Raw genomic sequence first — 12,222 nt, forward strand, 5'->3', positions numbered from 1 at the left:
ATTTCTCCTATTTCTCGGATGATTCTTCGGACATAACTGAAATTGGAAAAAATTCAAACCGAAAGCGCCTACGATACTCAATTTTTGTAGAAAATCAATTTGAAATTAGACAATTTTAGCCATTTCTGGTCATTATTTTGTAGCATAGCTTAGAATCCCCAATTTTGATTCGCACATAAGTTATTGATAATTAATAGCATCTATTTGTGTTCATTCGGACATATTATACCAGATTATAGCCGAAGAAACATCCGAGAAGCATGAGAAATTGAGTTATTTGCTTCTCAATGCAGAGATAAAGTAAGATTTATCAATATCATAGCGTAAAACTTAATTTCAATAAACTTTTATTTTAAGTACATTCTGGAGCAATAATTATTTAGTTATCAACAATTATATATGAATTTGCAAAAGTTTCAAGGCGGAAGTACCTTCTACACTCAAATTTTGCATAAAAAATGTTTTAAAATAGATGGTTTGAGCTATTTCTTCACATTATTTCACATTGTGATATATTAAGTCCTATTTTTATTTCCTATTATTATTTTTGCATATATTTTAGGATATTTCAGATCGCGTAGGTGTTTCATACTGGAAAATAACCGAAGAAATTTCCGAGAAGCCCCACATTTTCTGTTATTAGGCTCTCAACATAAAAATTAGGTCAGATTTTTACATTTCATAGTACATATTAATGAATTTGGTCATATTTGCAAATCCGAATTGCTATCAGTGCAGTGATATTGTAAGAGAATGGTCGAGTTTTTACCTAATTTTTAACAATTTTTTCAAATTAATCAATCTCTAATATATTTTCGTATTTTTTTTTTATTTTATGAATTTTAAATGTCACACTTCAGTGATCATTTTGTGCAATATAACAAGGATTTTTTCTTTTAATTACTGTCACGGACCATATTATTTATTTGTTACCATTATTTTTTTTTTCATTATAATTTTTTACCATTTTCAGAATAATTTTAAATTGTAATAACATTTAAAAATTTTCATGAATTATAATTGTCAAAAAGTAAATTTATTTTCCCATTGCATCGAGCCGGCCGATACCGTGGAAAAGGAGTTTGGCGCGGGTCGTTGGCTAAACTTGGGAGAAATAGATAGCGAAAAAGAGGTCCGAGAAAAGTATATTCATCCCTCTCCTACTCATACCTCACCGGAACTAACCGAACTTCAACGGCGAAAGCCGAGACACGCACGTATCGATGTAGCTGTGTGCGTGACCAGCGAGCGGCGACAGTAGTGGAGTTGGCTCACCGATGTACCGCTGGCACTGTGTGCGTGCTAGCTAGTGGCGGCGTGGTGGGGATACCGAATTCCCACAAGTTAACATCTCTGGCCCCCCCCCCTCATTTGGTTAGCATATGAGTTCCCCCACTCCGCTGACGTCACAGTAATTTTTTAATTGCTTCACGAACGTGTCACAATTTTGATATAATTTTAGGGACTGCATTGACCCCCACCACTTATGAGTCACCCACTCTGATGACGTCAGAGCATATTTTTTTAAATGCTTTAGGAACTGCTGTAATTTTTAAGAGAGAGAGAGAGAGAGTGAGTGAGTGAGAGAATAGCGGTCTCGGATGTGCTATTCGGCTGAGCACAGCGTTTCACGCTCACCGCGACCTACAATGCTTACAAGCATCTTTTAAATATTTTTTCTATATACACTACTACTACTATTAATTGGAACCCTCTATGTAAGGATAATGGGGATGAAGGGACATAGATTGGTAGGAAAATAAAACGATAGATTTAGGGTAACTATCAATGTCTCAACATTTATTAAAATGATTTTAATTTCTAAAATAATAATAAAATATAGGGTTATCATTAGTTCGCAAGTGAAGGCATGCAATCGATGCAGCATTCTCCCATTATATTATAACCGGGAAATTTTCACCTCCATCTTTCCCCCAAACAGAAACAGCATCTATGATTAAACAGAGAAAAATTATTTATTATTTATTAATTATTATTATTAGTCTTGACTTTTATTAACTCTTACCGATTGGTGGTGACTGTCACACAACTCATATGCTCAAATCGGCTGTATATTGCGTAGTCGTAACACAGCAGCAGCAGCAGCATACTGTGGCAGCAAATGTGGTCGCCGTAGTGGTTGCTGCTGCTAAGGTATCCATCGGTTACCTATCTGCACTGCCTGTTGTTGCTCTTCTTCAGGAGGATATGGCTTAACAATTGCCACTGGTATGGATGAATTTTTAAAATCAAATTTTTTATCTGGCAAACTGATTTTTCTAACAGAGCTCATGGTGTAATACTGTTAGAATCACTACTGAAGTGAAAATTTGCTCTCCTCCCCGTATTCAAAAGAATAAAAAACCCTACATTAGCATTATGAAACACTCTATACTTAGTAAGATAATATAAGCTGATGGTATAGAGAGAAAGGGGCTTCAACTTTATTTTCATCTTCTTTTTTTACTGTAAAATAATAACTACTTCAAGGTTGTGATGATACATCACCCAACAATTAGAAATTTAATATACGATCAACAAAATTTCAAAGTGTAACACAAAATTGAGATCTCTGTATGCTTTAAATCTTAAATTTCAATTGACTGGTTTCGATTTCGTACGTGTTGTAACGAAGTTCCCCGTTACGTATACGAGATACCGAATAAAGAACATAAAAGCTACCGAACAGTGGATATTATTAATCCCTACGTTACCGACTCATGAGATAGGCTCACGAGTGGATTATAGCTAACGTCAAGGATAGACCCCGTTCACAGGCAGAGGCCCGGATGAAAAGACCGGCGCTCCAGTAAACGATGTCCAGGTTGTCCTGAGAAGTAAGGCAGGGCCATGCCAAACAACCCAGGCAACCTGAGATAAGGAGAAGCGGCCTCGGGGAGTCCTAAAACAATGACAGTGTCTATAAGTCCCCACGAGGAGGGGAAATAGAACATCGAGTCTGGCTTGAACGCTGGTTACGCGCGTCAAGCAGGCTGCGCGAATGTCGTGCGCAGACTGCCATAGCAGGCAGTCGGGACGCGACCATGGGACTGTGCTGATGTGTCCGTGCGTGCTGGTGAGCGCGTGACGCGGCACTCAGACAGCCATGGGTCGGTTCGCGTACGTGAAGCGTGTGCTATATGCCAGCCTGCACGTACGTCACGACTGGATACCGGCCAATGCATGGTGGGTTGCGCAGGGGCGTAGTTAGCCCGTTGGAATGTGTCCCGGTGCCCTCCGTAATCCCATAGGCTTGCGCTATGGCTGGACGGGCCGTGAACATTGCCTCCGTGGTGGTCCGCTCCTGGCAAAACGCTATGCTTTGGCAATTGATACCGCGTGTTCCCGCACTCCTCACCACCCCCTGTGTGTGGGTGGTGAGGGAGAAATGTATGCCCCTCAGCAGGCAGGTCTGCGAGGCTCGGACTTCCGTAAGGAACCCTCCCCTCTCTCCACGACCTAGTATACTGAGCGACCCTGGCTACCGCTAATGTCCATATGCATGGCCGCAGGGCCGTATAAGATGCATAGAGAATGGGGTCGAAGGACCCAATTGATAACGTAGGGTTGTTGGCCACCCAACTGACCAACTGGCGCCCTGATACCGATAGAAAAGGACGGGCGAAGGTAATGGGAAAACCCGTAGTGTGAGTGGCCCCTCGCACTGACGGGAATAACCTTACAAATGGCGCCCAACGTGGTTTCTGATAATAGATTAATTATTCGGCGAACGAATAATCCACAAGTCCGAGAAGTTACCGGAAGTGTTGGAGTTTTTCAGGGAATAGGTGGCCCACTATTTTCTGGATGCTCGGAAACGCTGAAAAAGCATGAAAAGATCATCTGGTTGTAAAAGGGATCAAATTCTGTTAAGAATTGATAGCCTGATCGAATTGACGTGTTCACGTAGAATTCGAGCAACCCATGCTAAGCTAACGGAAAATTGGATGAGAACCACGGGCGCAAATATAATTTAATATTATATTCGCCCGTGTTAAAATCTAACGCTACCGAAAAGGCTACTTGACTGGGCAAGTGACAGCTGAGCGCTTGTTTGTAAACAAGTCGACCGGCTGAGCTGAGCTATGCTGCCTGGCGGAGCCCGACCGGCTAACTGTCAGAGCAGTTCAATTAGCTAGCTATCGAGATGTTGCCAAACATAATTACCGAATTAAGCGCAGAATCGGAAATTTGGCAACGGATAATAACGCCTCGCTAACGTTCCGCGAGCCGGCAAGTCGCCTCACATCTCATCCTACCCTGGATCCCTACAGAACAAATTGTTCTTCCGTCTCTCTCTCTCTCAGCCTTCCTCGCTCTCTCTCTCTCTCCGCCCTATACAATGGCATCCCAGAACGCCTCGCCCTCGGCTACGACTGTCGCCGCTCGCGACGCTCTCGCTCCTCCTGTGCCTATGGCACAGGATTCCTTCGATGAGGATGCCCTTCTGGCATCCCCATCTCCTGCGGGCCCTATTGAGGGTCCCGCATCCGATCCCGCACCTGTTCCCGTGGCGCAGGTTGACGTTCCGGCGGCAACCTGCGTTGCTGTTACCGAGGTGGGCGGTAGCCCACCTGTTACCGAGGGGTTGACGAAACACCCTGTAGAGTCTGGGCATGAGGAGCTGGGTACGCAGGTACTCAGCGAATTAATGCAACGACACTGCAGGATGCGTTCGGTAACCCCGACGCCTATGGAGGAGAGCAATCGGGGTCTTCCTAGACGTAGTCTAGTGGAGTTGCTGGCTGCTCTCTTTCGAGCGGACCTGGACCTCTACCACGAAGTCGTGGCAGCGGTCGAGGTGGCCGAGGCACCTGTGCTGAGCACCCCTGTCCGTAAGCTCTCCCGAAAGGAGCGCAAGCGGGTCAGGGAGGTCCAGCGGGAGACAGCGGTAGCTGCTCCGGAGACGAAGCGGCCGTCATACGCAGCTATGGCGTCCGTCAAGCCTCCGAAAGGAGTTAAGCAACCGTTGCCGCCTAAGGTGACTCCGGCACCACCGGTGAAGAAGGCGAAGCCTTCCGATCCTGTGGCCACGCGCGCTATCGGCAATTTCGGCATACGTGTATGCTGGAATTGCAAGGGTAAGGGCCATCGGTTTTCCGAGTGTCCTACGCCAATTACAGATGCTTTCTGTAAGGGGTGTGGGCGCACCGGGAAAACGTTGCGCACCTGCCCTGCCTGTGGGCCGCATTGGCAGACAATCGGTCCATACGTGGCGAATGCGGGTACGAACGTACCACGTAAGGTGATAGCGGCAAAACGCAGATCCGAGCGTGGGAAAGTACACGCCCAACCACGGCTTTCCGAGGCGACTCCGAAGGCAGTTCCCCAGGTGGTAACCCCACCGAAGGAAAAACCTTCGAAGCCGCTAAAGACGAAAGCGGCTCGTAAGGAGGTTTGTATGGATAGGGTTTCACAGCTAGTCGAGCCCTAAAAATACTCCTCCTGCAAGTTATCGAATGTTACCGGTACGAGAAATCGTACGATCCCGCACGCTACCGTACACCTCGGTGAATTTCCCATCAATTTCCATCCTATTTTCCTTCCTTTTCATTCCTTTCTTATCCATCCAAAACAAAAACAGAAATTGATGAGCTTGAGCCAGTAAAGGCCAATGTTTTCAGGACGAGGTGAGACAGAGACCACACGTGGACCCTCTGTCGGAAAATGATACCGGTACTGCCATCTAGCGGTAATCGACGGCAAGACGAATCAATAATTCGTCGAAGTGCTGCCGTCGGCCGTGATCGACGGTACTAGAGGTCGATGAACTCGATCCTAGTGCTGCCATCTAGCGGCCCGTAGAGGAAGCAGAGCTATCGAACGCCTGGATCGAAATTCGATTAATCGAGAGGCGATTGTTATCGAGCAGAGGCGATAAGTGAGAATACGAGAATCACTTAGATCGTCTGCGCATGTCTAAAGCTCGGGTGGGGGTAACCTATCCGACGGACGGCTAACGGGGCAAAACAAAATTTTGCCGGATCACTCCAGCGACAACCCTTGGACTGAGCACACGAACAACGCACTATTGATACGTAGATGGCTGAGTCCACGGGACGGAAAAGGAGTACCGGGTCGGGCGACTCTGATGAGTTCGCAGAACCGACAGCTACCGATGCTTCCCAGGTAAACCTGGAGAAGAAGATCTCGAGTCTAGACGAGAGAATGGAAAAACTGGAAGGGTCTTTCCAAGATTTCATTTCTCAAGTCCAGCAGGCTTTTGACAAGCTGCTGAAAAATAAGACTGTTCCCGATGAAGCAGCAGTGGCAGCTGCTTCTGCTACCGAAAAGCGCGCTAGAGGCCGACCGCGAAAGACCGCGGCCGCTCTACCGGCATCGGCCAATCAAGGTCAACCTTTGTTGACAGTGACAAGGCCGAGCGATGATCCCGAATCTCAACCGACATCAGACGATGCTTCGGCTGAGATATTCCAGGGGGCCTACAGGACGAGGGTCCTGAAGGGAAAACCTGGAAAAGTTACCGGCCAAGGGGATGACTGTATGCCCCGTTGGCGTGTTCTCGAATCTCTCCAGAGATCAAACTTGACCTTTGCGGGCGATGGAACGGAGGCGGTTGAGAGTTTTATTTCTCGAACCGAGGCCGTCCTGAACCTTCTCAGGGTAAGAGATTCCGACCTGGTTGACGTCTTTCCCCACATCCTAATAGGTGTGGCGAGGATGTGGTTTGAGGATAATGAATTCTCAACCTGGTCTGATATTAAGTCTGCCTTAAGGTCTTATTTCAGATCACAAACATGGGAGGAAGAACTGGAGACTGAGCTTCTAACAAGAACTCAGGGTGCTAACGAATCTGTGCGAGCCTATTTGCAGACTATACAGTCGTATATTCGGAAAATAGGCAGAGAAAGATCGGATTGGAGCCGAATCGCTATCGCGCACAAAAATATGCTACCGGTGTATAGAAGAGGCATTGCTATACACAAATACATGACGTATCGAGAATTCGAGCGTTTGGCGCTCAATTTCGAAGCCGCTTATAGGCCGTCATTAAAATACCGTCCACCTGCCGCGCCTGAGGAATGTTTAGTTCCTGAGTTGGCGTATACCGGCAGTCATGGAAGATCCCGAGAGTCTAGGCGACACGGTGTGCGTGCCCTAGAAGTGGATAAAACATCCAGCTCTGATACCGACGAATCAACAACGGAAGATTCGAATGATAACGAAGAGCATTTGAAATCCTTTAAATCAACAAGGAACCGACAAGGAACCAGTTCTAAGTCGAAACCTTCGTTAGATAAGGCAGCTGGCAACAATAACAGCCGGCAGGGCTCAAAACGTAAACAACCGGGCCCGAGCGCTACCTGCTTTAATTGCGGGAAAGCTGGACACGGTTGGAGTGCGTGTAAAGAGCAGAGAACAATGTTCTGTTACCGATGTGGCAGCAAAGAGGTTTCTACGGCGGAGTGCCCTAAATGCTTTTCAAAAAACGCCAAGAGGAGTTAGTAAAATTTCCCGAGAATGTTACGACACTCCAAGAGCGGAAAAACATGATACCGAAAATCTTGGGTGAAAACCAAGATAATATATTCCCGGATAATTATGTCGAAGAATATTCAGTACAGCAATGTGTGAATATTAACCATAATTATCGCTCCCGCGACTTCTCAGACCAACATGTTATGTTGGAGACGGAGAATGTAAACAAACACTCAGAGGACACAAGCGCTCGAGTGGTTGCTACCGAAAATTCGAACGATGATCAATCGGTCGATAAGTTATCGGTCGGTGATATTACTGATATAGTAATTACGACGTTTGGCGATAGATCTAGGAAACTAGCATTCTACACCACGATCACCGTACAAGGGGAAAAGCTGCGTGCGCTGGTGGACTCGGGAGCCTCACGCACGTTTGCAGGCAAAGTAGCCATTGAATTGTTTAATTCAATTGGTATACAAGCCAATAAGATAGAACCCTTAAGAGTTACCGTTGGCAACAATTACACATGTAAAGTAATTGAGTCCGCCAAGATCCCGATATTTCTTGAGGGGAAGACAACTATAGTTGACACACTATGGATGCCTTCCTTGTCGAGTAATTTTATTTTGGGACTTGATTTCCTACAAGATGCTCATGTTGTCGTGGACTTCTCCACGGGAGAATGGGCTTACAAGGAAAAACCTCAAAATAAACATTGGTTCTCGAATGCCGAATCACTAAACTGTGTAGTGGTGAATAACGGCTTAATGGTTCCCGATAATGATAACGCTAAGAAATTACAAGAGTTTCTAGAAATTAAACTGCCCCCCATTTCTGGAAAACCTGGAATTTCAAAGTTACCGGCAGTCATAATTGACGTGCAAGATTACGAGCCAATCAGACAGCGAGCTCATAGGTGCACGGATAAAATCCGCCAAGCTATGTGGCAAGAGATTGACGATATGCCAACCAATGGCATTATCGAACTGTCGCAAAGTGATTGGGCGAGCCCGGTAGTCATGGCGAAGAAAGCCAATGGCAAGCTCCGCTTTTGTGTGGATCTCCGGCGGGTTAACGCTGTAACTAAAAAGGATGCGTACCCATTACCGAACATGGCTGCGATCCTAGATGAGTTACGACAGGCCAATTATTTAACAACGATCGACTTGAGTCAAGCGTATTGGCAGGTACCGCTAGCAGAAAAGTCACGTGGTATCACGGCTTTTATTGTTCCAGGCAGAGGCTTATTTCAATTTGAGCGAATGCCTTATGGATTAACTAATGCTCCCGCAATATTCCAGCGTGCTCTGGATAAATTATTGGGTCCCGAATTTTATCCACATGTATTCGTCTATTTGGATGACATTATCATTGTCACCAAAACATTTGACGAACACTTATTATGGTTGGATAAAGTTATCGAAAAGTTAAGGCAAACTGAGCTAACGATAAATAAGGAGAAAAGTTTCTTCTGTAGAACGGAAGTAAAATATCTCGGATTTATCGTAGACAGTCAAGGTCTTCGCGTGGATTCGGCGAAAACAGAAGCCGTAATCACGTTCCCGATACCGAAGAATTTAAAGCAAATTCGTAGATTCTTGGGAATGGCATCTTGGTATAGAATATTCATTCCAGAATTTGCGACAGTTGCTGAACCGCTAACGAAATTGACAAAGAAAAATCAGTCATGGGAATGGACAGCCAATCAGCAGTCAGCATTCGACGCGCTGAAAGGATGTTTAACAAGCGCGCCAACGCTTGCCTGTCCAGATTTTTCGATCCCGTTTGCATTACAGACCGATGCTAGCAATGTTGGCTTAGGTGCTGTTTTGACACAAGTTATCGAAGGTCAAGAAAGAGTAATCGCCTACGCGAGTAGAGCGCTTACGGATCCCGAAAGAAAATATACCGTGACCGAGCAGGAATGCTTGGCAGTGGTGTGGTCGATAAGGAAGTTTCGATGTTACCTTGAGGGTTACCACTTCACTGTAATTACCGACCACAGCAGTCTCCGATGGTTGCATAATTTAAAAGATCCATCTGGAAGACTTGCTCGTTAGGCTCTCGCCTTGATGGAATACGATTTTACGATCGTACATCGTAAAGGAGCTTTAAATCATGTTCCTGATGCTTTGTCAAGAGCACCGGAAAGTTTAAATGCTTTGCTACCGTCTTACGCCGATACCAAGGATGCGTGGTATTTAAAGCGCGTAAAGGATATCGAAAGAACTCCAGAAAAATTTCTTGATTGGAAATTAGATGGAGAGTTGATGTATCATCAACGACGTTCAGATTTGGCAGATGCTGAGCTCGAAGATCTTGATGCTTGGAAACTGGTGATACCCAGGGAGTACAGGCAGAAAGTGCTCGAAGAATGCCATAAGTTACCGCAAGCCGGCCATCAAGGTATCGATCGTACATATCGACGCCTTTCGATAAATTACTTCTGGCCAGGTATGTTCAAAGATGTAACGGCTTACGTCAGTCACTGCGACGAATGTCAGCGTTGCAAGGTAGAACAACAAGCTCCCGTCGGCTTCATGGGACGTCGAATTGTTGAACAGCCGTGGACTGTAATATCGGCAGATATTATGGGCTCACTGACGCCAAGTAAACAAGGGTTCTCGTATGTGTTGGTAATCCAAGACCTATACACAAAATGGATCGAAGTAGCTCCACTTCGACGCGCTAACGGCAAAAAGATTGCAGAAGCTATTGAAAACTTGGTGATTCATAGATGGGGTACACCAAAAGTTTTAGTTACCGACAATGGTACCGAATTTGTAAATAAAGACATAACTGCTTTATTACAATTAACGGGTATGAGGCAAACCACGACACCTCCATATCATCCCCAGGCAAACCCCACCGAAAGGGTGAATAGAAGCCTGAAGATGATGATAAGGGCCTTTCTCGATTCTGATCATCGAGAGTGGGATCAGCATTTGGATGCATTTAGATTTGCATTTAATACTGCCCACCATGGTTCACTGCAAGCTACACCTGCATTTGCTAATCTGGGTAGAGAACCAGAATCGGCAAGGTCGATGCGACGTGAATTAGAAGGCGATACCGAAATCATGCAGCAACCGACAAAAAAGTGGTTGGCACGCATGAAACGCTTGGAAACACTTAGAACAGTTTTCAAGTATGCTCTCGAAGAAGCGCACGAACGACAGGCAAGACCGTATAATCTACGTCGTCGTGAAAAGCACTATGAGGTTGGCGAGTTAGTCTTAGTTCGCAACCGACAGCTCTCGAATGCCGCAAAACACATATCGGCTGCACTGAACAAACCATTCGGTGGACCGTTTATGATTGCGAAGAAGTTATCGGAGACAGTTGTAGAATTGTCTGATTTGGCAGGAAACGTCACTGGCAAAATGTCTACGGCAGACATCAAGCCATACAAGCCTGAGCTACCGCAAGAGTAAACCCAGACTGAAGTGCATCACTGCACGCTTGGGCGTGGCAGCGAAAAACGAACTCGTGTTCGGGCGCTTTCGGTTTCGGGTCGAAACCTCCGTTACGGAGGGGGGTATGTAACGAAGTTCCCCGTTACGTATACGAGATACCGAATAAAGAACATAAAAGCTACCGAACAGTGGATATTATTAATCCCTACGTTACCGACTCGTGAGATAGGCTCACGAGTGGATTATAGCTAACGTCAAGGATAGACCCCGTTGACAGGCAGAGGCCCGGATGAAAAGACCGGCGCTCCAGTAAACGATGTCCAGGTTGTCCTGAGAAGTAAGGCAGGGCCATGCCAAACAACCCAGGCAACCTGAGATAAGGAGAAGCGGCCTCGGGGAGTCCTAAAACAATGACAGTGTCTATAAGTCCCCACGAGGAGGGGAAATAGAACATCGAGTCTGGCTTGAACGCTGGTTACGCGCGTCAAGCAGGCTGCGCGAATGTCGTGCGCAGACTGCCATAGCAGGGCAGTCGGAACGCGACCGTGGGACTGTGCTGATGTGTCCGTGCGTGCTGGTGAGCGGGTGACGCGGCACTCAGACAGCCATGGGTCGGTTCGCGTACGTGAGGCGTGTGCTATAGGCCAGCCTGCACGTACGTCACGACTGGATACCGGCCAATGCATGGTGGGTTGCGCAGGGGCGTAGTTAGCCCGTTGGAATGTGTCCCGGTGCCCTCCGTAATCCCATAGGCTTGCGCTATGGCTGGACGGGCCGTGAACATTGCCTCCGTGGTGGTCCGCTCCTGGCAAAACGCTATGCTTTGGCAATTGATACCGCGTGTTCCCGCACTCCTCACCACCCCCTGTGTGTGGGTGGTGAGGGAGAAATGTATGCCCCTCAGCTGGCAGGTCTGCGAGGCTCGGACTTCCGTAAGGAACCCTCCCCTCTCTCCACGACCTAGTATACTGAGCGACCCTGGCTACCGCTAACGTCCATATGCATGGCCGCAGGGCCGTATAAGATGCATAGAGAATGGGGTCGAAGGACCCAATTGATAACGTAGGGTTGTTGGCCACCCAACTGACCAACTGGCGCCCTGATACCGATAGAAAAGGACGGGCGAAGGTAATGGGAAAACCCGTAGTGTGAGTGGCCCCTCGCACTGACGGGAATAACCTTACAGTGTATATTTTGAATTCTTTAAAGCTAAAAATATGATGTAATTATCAAAACAACAATAATTTTTTTAAATTTCAGCGAAACTTGATATCTGCACACATCTTTAAGATATCCCTACCATCATTATTTTTTACCCCCTCCATTACATTTTTTTATTATAAATTCAAGCAATACTGCATAA

Source organism: Prorops nasuta, unplaced genomic scaffold (assembly GCF_024137725.1).
Source record: "Prorops nasuta isolate Cenicafe-Biocafe unplaced genomic scaffold, Cenicafe_Pnas_1.2 PNAS00007, whole genome shotgun sequence".
NCBI classification, from domain to species: Eukaryota; Metazoa; Arthropoda; class Insecta; order Hymenoptera; family Bethylidae; genus Prorops; species Prorops nasuta.